The 19,768-nt window shown below is 50.6% G+C and overlaps 1 protein-coding gene across 3 annotated transcripts in view; it reads left to right on the forward strand.

Moving 5' to 3' along the window:
- The first annotated feature begins 13,942 nt into the window (after positions 1-13,942).
- The window catches only part of LOC100645321, a 229,634-nt gene continuing 223,808 nt past the window's right edge, over positions 13,943-19,768 (forward strand). For 2 of the 3 annotated variants that reach the window (XM_048405944.1, XM_020863067.2), the window contains exon 1: positions 13,944-15,772. The gene's annotated coding sequence lies outside the window, so the exon portion shown is untranslated. Of the gene's footprint in view, positions 15,773-19,768 lie in introns of all 3 variants that reach the window. The other variant, XM_048405948.1, reaches the window with a different exon arrangement.

Below are 19,768 nucleotides of genomic sequence, written 5' to 3' on the forward strand. Positions count from 1 at the left end.
GGAGGATGGCGATGATGCCGGAGGGTCGAGCAGAAGCGCACACAACCGCCACTTGTATCCATTACGGCTCGCGGAGTTATGAGGCCGACGTTTATTGGCTAACTTGTAACTCCTTGCAGCCAGTCTGAATTATTCCCTGGTCCTTGCAGAAGCCTTGTAAGTTTATTTCAATTTGGACCCGTCCCGTCTCCCCCTCGTCACGTTCCTCCTCATCTCCAGCCCTGTCTTTCTTTCCTCCGTCGTTTCCGCTCCGAGATTTATTACGTAGCGGTAGCTACGAATTTTCACGAGGTCAATGCGAGCTCTGGTCAGAGAGAGAAAAAGAGAGGACGAAGCTAGAGAGAAAAGGGACAATGAAAAGAATATTATCTCGCGAGTCTTAATTCGTAACACCTTCAGGACTAGGCGGTGCTTTGAATCCAAACGTTCTCTGGCTGGCAGTGGAACACAGGCAGCGCAGCATCTCCTCGTAAAGCGTACGAGTTTAAAGCGAGTCGCGAAACAAAGAAGAGAATTTTTCTGGCCCGTGGATACACCAGAGGGACGTGAAAAGGAACGCGTAGACAAGAAGAAAATAAAGCGGAAGGTGTTAACGAAACGGGAACTGCTATTATTCCAGCTGGTGGACTTGTCTGCGTGCCAGGTTTATCTCCTCTGGTGGGGTAAACAGCTACGCTCGTTGAGCTCTGATTGGATGGTAGTGCGTCGCGGGTTCGAATCTCTCACCATCCTTGAATTTTTTACAGCAAGTTTTTCCGAAAATTCCCCATATAGGCGAGCTTAGGACACCCCTACCTTTCGTATTACTAGACAACTAAAAGGCCAGATCGACAACCAGTCTCTCTCCCCCATACTGTTAATTGACCCACCCGAGGAGGTTTTAGCCGGTAAAAATCCGGCACTACCTTGTGTCCTCGCGCCTCCTCCCCCGCAGGGAACAGAAGATGTCTATGAAGATTTCCTCCACGTAAAAAAAGAACTTTTTTTGGTGGCAGGAGTACAAGACTGTTCGCTCCTTTGGGAACAAGTTATGATGGTAAAGGAGCAGACAGAAAGGCAGAGAAAAAGAAGCTCTCAGCCTTGTAGAGTACAGTAGCGGAGAGTGACGGCGGTCAGGTGGCCTAGGGCCGCGCTACCGCCGCCCTCCTCGGGCGACGACTAGCAGGGAGGGTAGCTAGGGGCAATGGCCTCCCATAACGCCACAGTTAATCAGTTAGGTAGTTTACAGGATTGACTCAGCGAGAGGACGCGGAGAGTGCACCGCCAGTAATTCGCAAGAAGTCCCGGGGCACTCCTGTCAAACGCGTAGATAGGCCATCGTGGAGGTTTAGTTTACTCCGCTGTTTCCCCAGAATGCAGCGGAGTGTCCATGAGGATTTCTCCTCAAAAAAAAAGTTTATTTTCTCCAGAAGCGTATGCTGTATCGTTTGCCTCATTAACAAGACAGTGTCACGTATCATCCTCCTTTTTCCTCTTGTCGAATTTAATGAATTTACGTCGATCAGCGGAGCGGCGTTAATCGAGAAACGCGGAAACACCAGGTCGGTGCGAGAATCTCGTCGACGCCTGTATTCCTTCTGACTTTTTCAACTCTTCAAACGAAAACCTTCGCCTCGCTAGGATTAGACGATGCCTGGGACACGCGAGGTAAATTCGTTTCCAGACTCGCAGAGGTAATTACGCGATAATTAAACTAAGACAAAGAAAAATTCACGGCTATGAACGTGAAAGACAAGAACCGGAACGAGCTCGAACGTCGCGTCGTCGAACGGGGAAACGTGAACTTCTATAACCTACTTTCCGTTGTCCATAGAAGATGTAAGAAATATAAGAGGTACCCGAGGAGGCCATTAATTTTGAAAGACATTATTAACCGCAAAATCGTTTAGAACGCTTTATACCTATCTTACGTTCAGGGAAGAATTCCCACGGGATCGTTATTTACTTCTCAAAGATAAATATCCCTTTACCGATTTATTTTTCATTCGAAACTCACGCCCGAAAGCGACGAATAATAAATTTATAATTGAAGCGGAGAAAAATGTTTTCCGAGATTCTCCCCTCCTCCCTCTCTCTCTCTCTCTCTCTCTCTTTCTCTCGCTCATTGCGCCAAGGTATCTCCCGTGGCCGACAAAAATGTAAAGAAGTTCCTCGTCCATCCGACGATTCTTTGGCAAACGACTCGACAATAAAAACGGCAACAACGAAGCTCTTTCCACGGGAGAACTCGAGTAGCATCAACGACTCTTTCTATCGTACCAACTCTGCGGTGCGGCTTCTTCGCGGTCTTTAACCGCCGCGATATTTTCCACGGCGAAGTTTCGCCGGAGCAGCCACGACGAACTTTTCGCCGAGTATTTCCGCGAGCGGCGGAGCCGCGAGTGCCACAATTATACGGTTTCCCTGGGCATAAAGCTTCTCGAATGAAAGAGGCCCTCCACGTCGTATGTCGCGGTGTAAACAGTTTGCAAGCAACTTTTTCACGAACCAGCCCATTGTGTCCCGGATGTCTCGCGATTTCATCGTCCAGTCCTTAGAAAAATCAACTGAAAGCCGAGATCGACGCTAGAGAAGAAGAAAGAGACACGAGATTTCTCGATGAAAGACAAGGGAAGCGGGTGGCCGTCGGGCGACCGCATTCACAGAAATATCACGAAGTTTCGTAACAACTAGGGGTTGATTCTGCGCGTATCTTGGCGACGCAGTCGTGAACATGCGAGTTTATCGTTCGTTATTAGCAAATGTAGCGCGTAAAACTAGGGTGCATCGAAAGGTTGATGAAAGAAGAAGAAAGGGGAGGCGCTGGGAAACGAAAGGAGACAGAAGAGAAGACGAGAAACCGGTGAATGTGAAAGAGTCGTGAGTGAGGCTGATATCGGGTGCGGCGAATTTTCCTTGCTTCCACTCCGCTAGACATTGAAAAACTCGAGGAAGGAAACTAAGAGAATCAATTATGCGCCGGAGAATAAAGGGAACGTAAAGAAAGACAATCGCGTACATCCCTCGAGAGAGAAGTCCGCTCGTGACAAGATGACAACTGGCGTGTAATTTGTTTCTCGCGGAGTCAATCGAGCTTCCTTTTTTTCCATAAACTATCCTGCTGACACACGCGTTCAAGTAGTTTCTTAATACACGAGTAAGATCGCAGATGTCCGTTTATTCTGTCCGGCGTTTCCCGGAGGACGCATACTGAAACACGGATCGAGCGTAACCGAGCACAATGTACAGAACGTTTTTCGAAGAGTGGTCGGAGCTTAACCAGGGAAACGCACCACGTCCGATGATGCAGCTTTCGCTGATATCAATCAATTTCTTGCAAATGTTGCAAAATCCCACAGCAAATAAGACGAAACTTACCATACGTGGTTTCTCCAGCAAACCTTCGTACTCGAACGTACAACCGGACTCTCTGATCGATCCTGTAGACCAGAGGAAAAGCACGGAAAAGGGAGACGTGACGTAGCCAATGGTCAGAAGATTGGCTGGGAAAAAAATGGCAATACCTCGGAGAAGAGCATTCATTCGGTATTTTATCACGCGGAGGCCGGTTGGTGGCGCAGCAGGCGCGCGATTCCAAGTCCTTGGGGAAGTATTCGGAGGGTTTGGCGGAGAAAATCAGTCGGGCAAGAAATTAAATATTACCCCGAGGAACGAGGGTGAGCACCGCGAGTTTCGGTGATCGGGTCGCCGTGGAGGGAATTCCATGTCTCGAGTGCTGGCCACCAAAAGGAACGATCTAGAAGGGGGAGCTTGATACCGCGATGTACGGGCTGTGTCACCGTATCCCACGGGTATCCAGGACAAATAACATCCTGACATGGACGCGGCAAACAAGAAACCGCTCTTCCCCCGTCCGGGCAACCCCGTGTCTCATCTTGGTCCCTTTAAAACGCACCTCGCTGCGTCTCTATTCGTTCGCCCGAGAAATATCGATTCGACACTCTCTCCCCTATGGTTTCACGTCGAAACGAGGCAGCTTCGTTTCGTGCCGGTTCATCCGGTTGTCCCGTGCCGAGAATCCAGCGTACGCAGTCGCCCTGTCAATATGATCGATCGTCTTAGCCGGTAGTTTTTGCTGCGACAATTTTCGTCGAAAATTAATAACATCCTGCCGGTGATTTATTCTACGCAACAGACTCGCGGCCGTGCGACCATTCCGCGCGAGACTCCATATTAATTATGCGCTTAATTAGGAAGCTTGATTAATCGCACGTCGCTGCAACAAGCCGGCGAGCAACAGCCGCGAAACGGGTTAGTTCGTCGGAGAAAATTCGCAAAGACACGCGCGACCGACGTGAATTTTGGGGACGAGCGATGGCGGAATGGCGTGGAATCGAGCGGAAGGTGAAAGAGCCACGGCGAGAATGGTGCTAGAGCGACGCGTTATCCGCACTTTACGGTTCCGTTGTCTGGCGGGTTTAACGGGCGGCTCAAAGCGCGGCCGCGTTTAAGCCGGGCGACAGAGAGGATTCTAATTAAACCAGCCGCGCGGTCCTCCGTCTCCACCTGTGTAGTTGCAGTTATTGTTGTAATTATCGTCGACGCGTGCACTCGCAGCGTGGCTGTTGCCGCCGTTGTTACCGCTCTCGCTTCTCCCGTTGTTGTCGTTCTTGTTGTTGTTATTGTTTGTTGCGAAACTTCTCGATCTCGCCTTGGCTGCCGCGTTCATCCCTCGAGTCCCCGTGAGTTCGCGTTTATCGCGAGTTTCGGTCTACCACCAACTTCTCCTACGTATTCCGGTAACTGGGTTTGCCACGGCAGCTCTAGTATCGTCGCGCTTCTAACTATGCCCGAATCGAGTCGTCCACCATGTGTTCGTCCCTTCGGCGAACTGGTTCGTTAAATTTGCCATTTTTTTCGAATCGCGCGTTATTCTAAGCGCGCTATGGCGTGTACTACTACAGTGGCGATTCAAAGATTAATTCGAAAACGAAAAAGATATAAAAATAGTAAGATCACATTTTTTGTTAAAACTTTTCTGTTCTAGAATTGTGAATACCGAATGGTACCACATTGTCGCGTTATTCCATACTCGCATCGTTTCGTATAACGCGTCAAGGAAATTTATCAAATCTCGAGAGGTATTCCCCGAGACAGGAGATCCTTTTTAACAAACGTCTATCGCGCATCTCTGCGTAATACGGCGAGTTTACATACGCGCGGACGTAAGTAACACGGTTTCGCGGGTTTACAACGTGTTTAGCGCCGTTCCGTCGCGACTCAAAGCAAATGCAGTTGACGAGCTCTTTGTCCCGAGATTGTACGCGATGTCTCAGCTTCCTTCGTCGCTCGCGCTCTCTCGCTTCTTTCTTTGGTATGGCGCAAAAGCTCTTTGACACTGCACGCAAAGAACGTCTTTCGACGCGTTCAGTACCACAAGCATAGATAGAAAGCGATGAGGCGTAGATACAATCCGCAAATACCCAAAAATATCGTTCCTCGAGTTTTCGCGCCACGCGAATGTTCTATTCTGAAACCGGATTGCTCGTAACGACGCTCGATTCGTCCGGTTGCCCGTTGATAAAGTTTGAACCTACGTTAACACTTTCACACGAACTTCGCAAAGCGTATTCGGACTTGTTCATCGCGTGTAAAGGGAATTTTGGCCGTTTCAGCGGTAAATGCTTGAGGCAAACAGCGATGTTATTGTGGCTGAATATCTGCTGCACGATGCGACATGGACAATTGTCTAAGATCTTATTGTTAGACTCGTAAAGGTCTCTGCTCTGTAGCGAGAATTCCAACGCTAATAATCCACAGTTCTTGCAAGCACAGTGGCTGTGAAATTTACCAGACACTAAACCAACGTACCAACGACACTCATCCGGCGCAACTTTTACGGTTTTTGAAAAGAGATCGGGTCGAGGCAACAAAGGTAGCTAGTGAGGGAAAATGGGCGCGGTTCGACACGAAAGAACAACCGCGAAATTAATCGCGCGACGCTCGAACCTCGTTTTATGGCGTAGTCTAAATCGGCAGCAGGGAATTGCGAGCGTGCCGCGCGACGCCGATTGCGGCCGACGCGACGCTAAAAACTTTATCGCCCGGCAGCACCGAACTGCATTAACTCCGTTCACCGAAAGTGTCGCTCCATATACAGCTTCATCGAATTCGGTGACGAATACCCAGGGGGAAAAGTAGCCCATCGGTGTCGAGGATACGAGCACTCGTCTCCGTTTTCTCTCTTTCGACCATCACCGCTACCCTAAACCAAATCCCTCGCACGACCGCTCTGCGTGTCTTTTTTCTATCTCTCTCCTTTTTCTTGTTTCTCACTTTTTCGCTCCTTCCGAACCGCTCTTGTTTTAAGCGAGAGAGCCGGAGTTGCGGTTCTGACCGAGCGAAAGTTTTCGTTACTGTTCCGCGGTACGATCGTTACACCGGCCGTGTAATAGAATTTGTTGGAGAAGTTGGCCGCGCGAAATGCCGTCTCGTAAAAAATCGAACTACGCTTACGGCGAGCCTTGGTAGCCACCGTTTCTCTCTCTTTTCCTTATCGTTTGCTGTGAAACTGCGTTCGCCGAGATCCGAGCGATCCGTTTCGAATAGTTTCGCGACCCGAGTATTCCTTGTTGTCGATAAATTGAACGGCCACTGGTAATCCTTTGTTCGTTACTTTTCCCAACTGTTCGCCAATCTACGGATTTTCCTAAGAAAAAAGACCGGCGAGGAATCGTTCGTTGTTGCCAGAAACGGGATGATAGAATGATTTACAGAGATGTCGGCTTTAAACGGGGAAATCAGTGGGGGAAGGGTGTGTCGTCGTATAGCCGCAACATCGATATTCTGGTTATTGTTACGATACGTACTGCCGTCGCACCATTTTCATATTTTATTCTATCAACGATATTAATAACTTCTAATTTAAGGGAAAACCAATTTCCACGAGAATTAATCTTTCATCCGTGGTGCGCCCTTTTATCCCCACTCACCTCCTCTTTATGGGGGTGGCGTTGCCAGCCAATAAAATTAATCTCGTTCTATCGACTCCCAATATGAACAGGCTTTCAGAAGCGGTCCCCATATTAAAATCCATCGTCAAAAAGAAAGTGATCTTCCTTTGAACGAATTCATCGTTGCGATAGAAAGACATTCCCACGACACGTGTCGGGGACACGGCTCGACCCGACCTGCCCATCGACCTGCCCATCGACCTGACAGTCAGTCACGTGGCTTGAATCTCATCAAAATTTCGTCCTTGGCGCGAACACTGAGCTCCCCCGCGGTGCCCAGCGCCGTTTTCCCTTGGAAGAGCGCGTCTACGCACCGCGGGATACCTTCGACACCCGTGTTCCTCGATTTCCGCAACGCAACTGACATTAAACGCGCTTCCTATTAGCGGCACTCGTAAATATTCGCGCAGACCGAGGGCGAACGGTTATTAAAATCGCGGGATCAACGTTAAGGACATTAATCACGCGCGTGTAAACGGTGGCGGCAAGCGGGTAACTCGTAGGGGATGGGGCTAACTCACGGCTAATTTCTTTCTCCAGGGGCTGGTCATCGAGGGGAAACGACTCGCGCGTGTTTCGTGGGCGGGGTGACGTAACGATTGCTCTACGAGCTTTATCGACGATAGAAGGCCAGAGATAAAGGACAGACGAATCAATTAGGGGGAAAGTTGACGAGCTTTATATCGTTTGGCCGGAGAAGGGTGCAAAGTAGCCCGAGTGCTGTTGTCGTTGAAGGATTCCGTGTTTCGAGACTCGTAACAACGTGCATCGACGGGTACCGAAGTGGTACTTTGTTTCCTTCTCCGTCGATCAATCGAACAATTAAAACGACGAGACTCGGTCGGATCGTGTGGGGTTTAATAGTCCCATCTCTACCGAGTTAAGTATTTTTTTTTTTTTTTTTTTTTTTAAGTAACCGTATTTCCACCGATGGTTCGCCTCGATGAAGGAGGGTACTTCGCGGCTTTGTCTATATCACATTGCTCGGAGAATACGAACGTGAATAACCCTACCGAAAGACGAGGAGGAACTGCAAAGTCTGCCTGGAGAGAGAATATAATACCGTGTTACAAATGCTCGGCAGATTCTCGCGTTCCTTCCCAGCGTGCTCCTCTGCTCTTTGTGTTCCATCAATTTCGCTGCTCGGACCACACGCCATTAACTCCGAAATTTAAATGTACACGAACGTTTAAGCGCGACGCAAGTACCATCGCTCGCGCTCTCGGTAACGAATCGCGAAAGCCTTCTTAGGCGACGAGCTCGCGGAACTTTTTACATGACATCTGGCGAACGTAGACGCCGCAAGGAGAATTGTAGGCGGTAGTTGCTCGTGCAAGAGTCATAACGCGACATCTGGTTGGAATGAGCGAGATTCGAGCTCCGGGGGTGGATAAAGACGACACGAAAGGAGGAAAGGGAGGTTAACGGCGGGGAGGGGGAGGAGTGGCGCGCGGTCTCGTCGAGAGAGTACGTAGTTTTTGGCGCATCTGCATCGGAGCACGAGACGGTTCACGCGACAAGAAGACGAAGAGAGTACCGACGACACCGAGACCGCATTATCCCGTGTGCAAGGCATTACGACGCTGGTACGAGTCGTACCACGAAAAACACGCCATCTCCGTGCTCTCTCTCTCTCTGCCAACGACTATGCCATGATTTTCGTGGTTTTACACGCCCTGCAGCGCTCCTCGCTCGTGTAATTCGTTTATCGTCGCGCGATGACGACGAAATAATCGCCTCGTAACGTATTCCTGCGTCGTTCGGCGTGGCAAGGAACGTCAAAGGCGATGCTGTTTGGGGGCAGTTGGCCGAAACGCGAGCCGCTTTTTCGAACGCGAGAACCCGCACGTCGAGATTACGTCGTCTCGCGCGCGTCTCTTGCCACGGCGTTTAATCTCGCGGTCGAAAGAGGAAAATATCTCGATCGTTTATGCACGGATTGCTTTCGTCCGTTTCCTTCTTGCGCGACTACGCGGTCCAGACACCGTCTGACAGCGGCAATTCCGTCGTCTCTGCGCACACAGAATTCCGTGGCCGGGACAGATACGCGATGCGCTCACCATCCTGGAAACCGAAAGAATGCGAAATGAACAGGGGATTCCGTTTATCTCTCAAATAATGTCATCCGCTCCGTGACCGTTTTTATCGAGTAACGCGCACGCGCTCTCCCCGCGCCGACCGTACCGTCTCGCGTCCCGATTCTGTCACGGGAAACGTTACCTTCTCTCGGGAACATTGAATCGAATCGGGTTTACGCCATGCGTCGGGACGTGTGTCGCTGGTTTTCAAAGTACCCAATCCCTCGCTCGAAGAAATTCGAATTTAATTCTACGCGCGAGTCGAACATTCGAGGACGAATCGCTTCTAATAACCACGCTTCGGCGCACCGATTAAGAATCTCACGAGGCGTCTGCCGCCGATTCTCGTGGAGAGTCTGCCGGTGAGATCGCTCGGATTTTTACGACGCTCGCCCGGAACAGATAACAACGTGACCGGAAACGCGGCATTTCGACTAATTCGAGCGAATGACGGAAAGCGAGATAACGGAAAATAGGAGAAAGGGTGGCTCGCTACGGACGCGACAACGGTGTGTGGGTGAGTTGCCAACTGTCGCTACACGGGGCCTCGTCGGGTAATCACGGGGCTAAACTTTCTCTATAAATCACGAAACGGTTCGCGGATGTGCCGTTTCTGCGGCAATGGACGGAAGAAGACGAACGGACGATGGCGGACGGGGAGGGACGACAGTAGGGAATATAATGGATATTAATGTCGCTTCTATGCTGATTTCGCCCGTGGCCGTATACGCGCATCGCATCTTCCTCCGCTTTCGAGGTCTCTTTGCCGCGAATTTCTGCATTCCCGAAGCATCGAATCCTGGTTTGCAGACTATTCGTATCCTATCGTTTCTCCCGTTTTCTTCCGTTTCTCCGCTATTTTTCATGCATAATTCTGCTTTTCTGTGCTACCTTTTTCGCTCGACTGAAAAGTAGCTTTCCTCCATTTTTTCATTTCTTCTCGCGGCTTCTGTCTTCCGTCCTTTTCCTCTACATTGTCTCCTGATTTTTCCACCTCCGTTTGGAGGCTCGTTCGATTCGAAGGCCACGGACTCTTCCTGGGAATCCTTCCGTCGGGCGAGCTCTCGCAGAATTATGGACCTCCGGTTCCGAGAAAAGCCAGCCATCGAGATTTAGGTGAGGCACCTTCCTAACTACGTGTCACTCGATCTGCACTCGGCGAGACGACGAAGCTGCGCGCGCTCCGCAACGCCGACTTCCGTTCCCCGGAAACGGAATTATCGAGGCCGCAATGACGTAGAATTTCAATTTCGACGTTTTAAACCGAACTTATCCCTGCCCATTTATTTCTCTCCTCGCGCCGACTCTTCTTCCTCTCTGCCGTCTTCCGTCTAGGCGACGGGACGATAAATTTCGTTACCTTTGAAACTCGCCTGCCGTCGAGCTTTGTAGCCATCAAACGGTGTTTCATCGCGACGTGGAGCGTTTTCGCGGCACGGCCACGTGATATCGTTCATCCCCAACGGTTTCCATTCGCTGGCCAAATTGTGGCCAATCCACGGCCATTCGTGCAGCGAATTAACCTCGGCAGCCTCGCGAGCGCCCTTAAACCGTTTCCGCAAACGCTCAACTTTGTTCCTTGGCGCTAAGCTCGCTCGGGTAATTTTATCGTTCGTCTGCCAGCCAGCTGGCCGGCTTCTGCTCTCCTCCTTCGTGACAACTAATTTATTTGGCCACGGGAGAAAGGAACCGGGGGAAACTGGGCAGGCGACGGGAAAGGGACAGAGAGGGGAAACGTTGGATCGAAAGGTGGACTACCGCGAGAGAAAAGGATTGCTCCTCCCTCGCCCAAGGAATCGATCGAGCACTCTTCCAGATTTCGCTCCTCCGGAGCCGCTCTAGCCCGTTTTTGTTCCCTCTTTTTGCCCTTGTTCTCCCTCGATCCGCCGCGCCGCAGGAAATTTTCTACCCGCCAACCGGTTAGTTACAGCCTCTTCTTCTTTCAAGACGATTTCGTGGGATTACGTTATTCGAGTTTAAAGGACATACGGATTAAGCACAGTTCTTCTCGAACGTTGATCAGCGGTGAACCGGTGCGCCGGTTAATGTAAAGTATATTAATACCCAGGGGACGGACATCCAGGTGTATGTAGCCAGCAGGAACATCGCATGTACTTGCTAGTGAATCCTCGTTGGCGTCTGGAACACGTGTTTCCAGCCACCTCCGCGATATTAATTTATCCGTAGAACAGCGGGCGAGAGTATCGGCGAGGCGCAACCATGTCGGAATTTACATTGTCGCGGATTTAGTTAATATCGAACCTCGAAACGAGTTTAATTAAGGCTGGTGTATGCGTAGGAGCGTGGATACGATGTCCCGGGACAACAGTCGGGTGTGAAAAAGTGGAAAAGAGCCGTCGTCGAGTTTCCAGAACGTTCGGATGTTTGCGGAAAGAAGCGTAAAAAAGGTTTTTGGTAAACACGGCGCCGCTCTCTCAACGGGCACGCGATCGCGTTTAATCCGAATAAAAATATCATGGCGAATGCTGTCAAACAACGGGACATTTTTATTCGGATTAAGGGAGGAGAGAATGGAAGAGAGGACGGATGGTTTGCGAAGCGTCGTGTAATAACATCCCCAAATAACGGTGGCCAAAGTTTGCCCGGCCGCTTTTGTGCCGGTCTGTACGCGCGACAACTTTCCTGAATTATTGTTTCGGTTTTCGCGAGATAAGCCTTTGATAAACCGTCTCGTGATAAATGTTCCTTCGACAGCGTGGCGACGACGCGTATCGCCGAATCGTCGATCGGTCGAGAACGGTAATGCGGTTTTTTCCGCGGAAATTGAAAAGTTTTCTTTCGTCTCCTCCCTCCCTCCTCTCTAGGGGTGCCCGACCTGATAAAGATTTCGCTCGGTCGCGGCTCGAAGAACGCTTTGGGGCTCTGCCTCCGCGAGAGATGAGATATCAAAATTGTTTTAAAGTCCCGATCGAGTTGACGAGTGTCTGCGGAGGTTTGCGACGAGAAATCTTATCGACGATATAAATTCGCCGCGTTATACAGTTTTCGTTCCGATCGCTTCGAAAGAACCACCATCCTCCGGGAAAAAATCCTGTCCCGATAGTGCGCGCTCGTTGTTTTTTATTTTTTTCTCTTTTTTTTTTGCTTTATTCGAAGCGTTTAGTTGCCTCAATATTCAATATTCAATAAATCAATATTTTACTTAGCCAACGCGTGTTCGCCCTACCATCGGCACGCAGTGTGCGAAAAATTGGGCTCTGTATCACGGATTACGTGTATGAGCCATCGCTGCGCCTCGCAACCACCACCACTCTCCTCTGTTTTCCGTCAAACTTTCCGATAACTAATTCCATTAACCTGGTATAACGAGGCTGTAACTCGGGATTCGAAGGTGTTTGTTGGAAGGGCCGATTCCGGCAAAAAGATCGATCCATCTCTCTTAAGGGGTGATTGATTCGACGTTGAAATCCAGTATCGCGATACTTTACCTTAATTTTAATTTTTAAATCGTAGCAATCAATTTCCGAGTCAACACACACGCGGACCGTTTAATAAACCTCGAACGTGACGGAGAAGCACGCGAATCTCGATTTGAAATGGTAAAACGACGGACGAGTCCACGGCCACTTTCTCCATCGATTGGGGCCGTCACTGGAACGAGTTTCTTCACGGTGATGTCCACTCTCGTAGCGCGAGTGTTTCTCGCGTTCTTCCCATCGTAAATTCGACGTGCCGCCGTAGGGACGCGACGGTTTTATCCACGTTCAGGTGAGAGACGAACTCGTATAGCCGCGATTCCCTTGGACTTTCACGCGCGAGGTGGCCGTGACGCGTGGGCGTCCAACAGTTTTACGTATATGGCGTGGGAGCGGTCGGAGCGCTTCTAATTGCCGAGCTTGCTACCGAAACCGCCAATAGGATGCGTAGAGCGGAAGTCGTAGCATCGAACGTCGGAAGAGGCGACCATAAACTGTAGTTTCTATGCAAACGACACGCGCAATGTGCCACTAAAGGCGCCGTATCGACTCCGCTTGTTCCCCGACGTTTGTTCGTCGCGCGCGCGTGAACCAACGCCGAGAGAAATCCGATGAAAATTCGCGGCAATTAACGTTGAAAGTTTTCCGCCAGATTCTCAACCAGGTCGCCGAACACGGTCGGCCAAGTAATCGAACGGCCATCCCTCGAATTGGTCATTGCGACAGCGTTTTCTAATCGACGACTGTTTGCTACGAAATCGACTTTTCCCATTCTCTGCTACAGCCGTTTTTCATCTTTCTTTTTTCTTTTTATATCCATTTGAATTTTGCAGAATTGTTGCAAATATTCCACCATAGCGATCGGAGCGACGCTTGGACAAAGTGAAAGCTCGGCGATCAACAGGGTGGCTTCGGGGGAAACGCGTCCCGAGAGATCTCGAAGGGAGATGGTAAACGAAGGGAAATGGTGAACGAGGGGGAGGAACGAAGGGAAACAAAACAGCGGAGAAGAGTAGAGGAGAACGATCGACGAATTCGTAGGAACCTTTTAGTCCCGGCGGGCCACGCCAGAACAGATTATCCATCCATTATTTTGGGGTGCTTACCGAGGGAGCGCATCGCAGATCGAGAGAGGGTCGCACTCGATGGAAAGATGTGAACGGTGAGCCGCGAAAATCCATGCGGCGGCGCTGGAACGGTCAAGTTTTCGAAAGGACACGCGGCGGATAGATTTTAAACGCGCACGCCGCAGTCTCGTTATATTCCGGTGTGCTGCGCTCGATTCGTTTCCGTCGGTCGAAAGGATGTAATTAATATCGTCGCCCGGCTTTCGAATTTGCGACTGCGCGCAGTCCGTCTCGCTCTGGGCCGCTCGCCCTCTCGTTTCAGCCCGCGGCTTGCCTCCCTCTCGCTCTCTGTATCTCGCTCTGCCACCCTCCCGTGGGGGTGGCTCTCGTCGCCGAGGTTCGAGCCTCTCAGTCGTGCCGAGAACCCGCTTCGTTGCGGGATCACCTCCTCTCTCGGTGAACTTACCTTTGGCATTCGTGTTCGCGAACACTTTCGTCGCGACAACAATCGCTCTGACCGGCCGATCGCGTGGCCCTCGACAGCTCGTGAACCTCTGGAAACCTCGTGTTCCGTTGTTGCATCGTTCGATTACGATCGCCGATAAACACGGCTTCGATTTCGTTTCGTGAGACCCATCGTTCGACGAGATGTTCGAAATCCCGGGGACAGGTTCGACTCGCGTAATTTGACGTGACTTTCGATCGAACCGTATCTGCCGTTCGTTCGTACCAGCGAACCAGAGACTGTGCAGCGGCGTGGAAAGCGCGCCTGTTACCAAAACAGAGCGTAGTGGCCTGGAGTTTGTTAGGTGGGAACTGGACTGTGGCGATTTCGCGGATCCACGCCTGTCTGTTCCGGGTTAACGAAGACCGCCTGGCAAAGCGGTAGATAAAGCTAGCGGGGATCTTGCGCGACCTTTTTCCGACGAACGAGGAGCGAGCGTGGAAGAGAAAAAGTGACCGATCGATCCCAGTAATAAGGGAACTTTACGTTGGGAGCGGTAGCGGCCCGGAGGGACGGTGGTGAATCCGTGGAAAAAGGATCTCGCCACCCTAAGGAGAAGAAAGTGGACGACCCTTCTTGGAGCTCGCGCTCCTTCCTCGTCTGCGAAACTCTTTTGAGGAGAAAGAACGATCCTCTCGGGAAACCGCTGAAGCGCATCGGAGAACCGTAAGAGACCGTTGTCGAAGAGACCGGGAGCGTCGAAGAGCAAACGAGTAGCTTTGCCTTTCTTCTTTCCCTTTTACCTTTAAGGGATCAAATCGCCTGGTCGCCGATCTCTCACGATTTTCGTCCTCGCTCGCAGACGATCGCGAGGCCCGTCGAACGGTGAATTCGATCTATCCAGTTCGGATCGTTGAGATTTCGACGTACAACTCGCACGACATTCGAGGCACGCCGTACGTAGCGTACAGTGGGTAATTAAAGATACGATTAATGGCCCGACAATTAAATATAATTAACTCGAGCGACAGGATACGCGGTGTTCGGCTGCCAATTAGCGCATTAGCGCCTTATCGAACATCGACCGATCGTCTGGCCACATTGCATCCTCTCGACGCAATAAAATCGCCGTAGTCGACGGATCAGCCTAGAGTTAGACGAACGAGCAAGAGGAAAGGGAAGGGATTGGCGAGAGGTTGCGAGATCTCCTTTCGATCAGCGGATCCAGTAGAACGACGATCGAGCTACCGCGTGACGAGGATCGATTAACGAGTCTAACCGCTGCACGCGTTTCTCTCGACCGTTGTCCCATGTAAAAGCAACGACGATTCGTACGACCGTCGACGATCAACCTGGAGATCGTCGAGCCAAGATAGAAATCCTCGAGAATGGAACGCGTCTGATCCGCTGTGCAAAGTCGGCGAAGGTTTCCTGTTCCGAGACGAGGATGAAAGAAACGCGATGAGAATAGCGGAACGAGTTAGGGGAAGACCTTGAATCTTGGAGAAGTTCAAAGTGAAAGAACGAAGAGACACTTTCGGGAAACGAGCCGGATTACATGGTCGAGAATAGAGAGAAGGGAACCCGCTGTCCGTCGCTGGTTTTCCGTGGAAACGTCGGCAACCCTGAACTTGACGGTTGCACGCACGTTGCTCGCCGAACGACACGTCGCGACATCCCATAGAGAACGGAGGAAAATCAGCCAAGGGGAAAAGTGGACACGCCAACTGTCACAGCGAAGAATGCTGGCAGCGCAATCGTGACAAACGGGGCTTCCGTCCAGGATCGAAAGGTAAGTCGCTGCGACGTACGTACTTTATTAGCGGACAAGATTGGCTGTAGACGCGCACCATAGCCATGCCGGCAGAAGAATCGGAAAAGGAAGGGAATGGGACGGGGAACAGACTCTCACGGGAAATGCCGGCGAAGCCCGAAGCAAAAATTTCTTTATGCGCTAGCTGGCTGACTTGGCGACCTTTCGCTCGTCTCCGAGGAATTTCTCGGTCTATTACTTTCTAACCCTCGACGACCGTCAGACTTTCCAGAGTATCGCCCCCGTAATAGCTCTGCGTTATTCTTTCCTTTAACCAGAGCCGTATCGCGCATTTCATCCTGCAATTTAGCCATTCTCGCGTGTTCTTTGAAGTTGAACGAACTCCGTTGATTGCTCTTCGGAATTGCACGGGAGGTTAGTCTTTTCCCTTCTCTTTCTTTTCCTTCTCTTTTATTTTATTTTTTCATTTCGAAATTAACAAAACACAAGGACCGCTACTGCGGTCATTCGACGATCGAATATACACGTAAGACGTGATGCGAAACGGCGATGCGATGCACCGCGTATAACGTTTATAGGCAAGTAACCACCTAAGCGCTAACCGTGTCTAACGCAGCTTAACTTGGATGATCAAACGAAAACTTCCCGCGCTGCGAAGTTACCGGTAATTAATAATTTCGAGAACATCAAACCAGGGAGTACTTTCGTATTTACAATATATCTCCGACTAATTCGTATTCCACGGGGACCGGGATTCTCTCTCGGTTATGGGTACTTTCCAGGAAATACGTTTGCGTTTCGCTCTTCAAACAGGTTTGATTTTCCCCGCTCCCCGCCTCGCACTTCGTCTTCCCACGCGACCAACTTATTCCCAAGAGAATTATTCTTAGCAAATTATTCCGTTTACTCGTATCGTTAAGCTCGAAAATCGCGAGAGGCTGATGCCTCTCGAATCAAGTTTAACGCCCCTGACCGATCTCCTGCGGCAACGACGATTAATTATTTCGTCACCGATGTCGCTCTAAAGAGGTTATCGAATCTCCCTCGAGTACTTAGTAACTTTACGCTGGTGGCGCGAGGAGGGTGGCTTTAGCCGGTCGTAAAGCCGTAGAGAGGCTCAGATTTTGCGAGTCGGTCTGGCAATTCCGGTGCACCTGCGTCCGTCGTGCGCCGCCGGGGGGCCAGACAGGGAAAAGACCAGATACCAGACGCGCAAGAGAGAAACAGAGAGCGAGAGGCAGAGAGGCAAAGACCACGAGGAAACGGTTCGAGCGCGTTATTAAGGACCTCGTGTCTTCGCTCATTACGCCATCCGAGAAAACCGCGCCGTACGTTCTGGCTTATCTCCATTAGGCGGACCCGAATTACGTAGATATCGTATGGTTTAAGTGCGTGCGGATGAGCACCGACATAAATACTTGTCCGTCCCTGATGCGACCAGGTTCGCGGGACCCAGACCGTACGCGGAAACTTTGTAGAACTGTAGCGTGATAAGGGGCGACGATTAAAGACGTCTTTAAATGTATTTCGATCGGGCAACTTTAACGAGAACGGTCGCTCTGATTGCCGCCGGGGGAAACGTCGTGGAATTCGTTAAGGTATCTCGTAACGATCGCGTTCGAAAGATTCGGTATCCCCGTGATATTACGGTTCAGCGACGCGACACTGAGCAACGCGACGAAATCAAATGGAAATACAGGTGGATGAAAAGGAAGGAAGAAAGAGACGCGTGGCGAACGACAAGGGAACGCGTAGCTTTGCCAAAGAACTCGGAACTCGTTAGAGCGCTCGATAATTGTTTATCCGTGCGGCTGTCAGCGTGATGGCGTGGCCGGCAACTGCAAAATAATTAATTAGAAGTCACCTAAAGCGCGTGCCGCGTTTCACGGCAGCCCGTTCGATTTGGATAATGCGTTTCCCGTGCCGTGATTCCGCCGCTGCTTTCCGCAAACCGTGCAATTTTTCGAGACATTCGACCGGCAGAAATTAATTTCGCGATAGACATGACAGACACAAAGCGGTGTGCAGCTTGCGCCAGACTAATTAGCAGACAAACGATAATCGAACGCGATTTCACTCGTGTTTTGCGTATCGTCTTTATTTGCCGCACGTAATGCTACTATAAATTATTTGAATCCGGCACTCGGTTTTACACCTTCCAACGTAAACACTTATGTACGCATTGGCGTTAATTAACCGACGCGTCCTATTTTCGTCGGATCTTTCTCGGAATCGATTCACACTTTCGAACGTATTTGCGTAACGCGCTCGTTGGTATTGGAATTTTCCCGCGCGGGTAAATAGGAGACAACGACACCCACGCGAGTCCTTCGTACACGAGGGGAACGATCGCTTAAAATTCCGTGGCCGTGTAAAGAAGCATGTAAATAGGCCCGTCGCGTGTGACTTACTAATTCTCGGCTCACGGTTCCACCAAAACTCCACTCTCTTGCGATATCGAACACGATCTGCCGACACTGCGTGTATTTTCCCTTCCGGCTCACCTATTCCTTCTGGTCCCGTCGACACTAAATTCATCAAATTTTTCATCGTCGGCTTGCCACGGATTGCAGGGAAAATCTGAGAAATAAACGGTTTCCACTTAAGCGCGGCTATCCAAGTGTCCGCTGGTTGTTACTCGGCTCGCTCGGCCGTTGATCCGCCCCGAGGTCGCGGCAAGGTGTAAAGACGCTCTTAATCAAAAGCTTCCCACCTCTGATATTAGTCAACGTCACCCAAGCTTCCTACCGTTGCCGTCGTAATTTCATACTGCCTCCGTGGACTCTCCGCGAGTTCAAACGCTAAGTTACCGCATAAATCATTGCTTTATCGCGCATCCTTCTCATTAACGGTTTTTTAACGCGCCGTCGAAAGAAACGAATTAATTAGATATCCGCGTAACGGCGAATATAATGGGACACGCGGTGCTTCTGATCGTACTTCCATCCGCGCCGTTAAAGAAAATTCGCTTACGGAGGGAAAACGAGTCTCTTCGGGCTTCACGGAGAGATTTCACGGTAGCTCGCGTCCCCGAGACACGATAACGATCGCTATTCGAACGACACGCTATCGGGCTTCGATTTCAACCGGCAGAATAACCGAGCTCGCGGGAAACGCTCCTGGCGGAACGCCATGGCGAGCAAAATGAATATTGGCGGAATCGTGTATATGGCAATATCCACTAACGATATCCACTTGTAAGAGGTGGAAGTTAGGTCGCACGAACGAATTACGTTGAAAATTCCAGCTACCGCGTATCTGGCGAAGCGGCAGCAAATTCCTTGACAGAGAAAATTCCCAAAAAGAGGATCGGAAAGAGCGGACATTCGTTTGAAAGGAAGGAGAAAGGAAAGTAGAAAAAGGAACAGGAAAGAAGTAATTTGGGGTGTTGATTTTCGATTTCGGACAGCGTGCAATTAAATATCCCGCGATGGAAAGTAGCGTGGCGTCTGCCATTAGTGGAGAACCAGTCGCGGAATATATCCGCTGGAACGAGCGGCGAGACAACGTACGAAAGGGAAGCTCGACGGGAAAATGGGAGGGAACGATGGCCCGGAAGCGACCCAGTTCTTGCTGCGTGGCGCGTCAGATAAATTGGATCCGAGCAGTTTTATCGTAAAACGTTCCTTCCCTGTTCTATCGACGGTGCCGCGATGGCCCGGTCATCACCGAGAAAACTTTAACTTCGGATCTCGAGGCTGGTTCGTCTGGTCGCGACAGCCTAGCAGCGATCTCCTTTGCCTCTCCGCTCCCTTCACCCTTCCCCTTTACGAGTCAACTTTCCTCGCCTTTATTCTTCCTTTCCGCCATCGTTTTCCTCGCTCTTGGCGACTCGCCGACCACGTTCCTTCCATCTTTCTTCCTTCTATACACTCGGACGCGTTCCTTCGCAGACACTCTTCCGTGGCTCGACTCGTGCGATCATTTCACGCCCCCGCTCTCCAATTCCAACGACCAGTACAAATCGACTGTCCTAATTCTCGCCACCGTTGATCGCGTTTCGTCTAACAAACC

This window comes from Bombus terrestris, chromosome 5 (assembly GCF_910591885.1).
Source record: "Bombus terrestris chromosome 5, iyBomTerr1.2, whole genome shotgun sequence".
Classification (NCBI taxonomy): domain Eukaryota; kingdom Metazoa; phylum Arthropoda; class Insecta; order Hymenoptera; family Apidae; genus Bombus; species Bombus terrestris.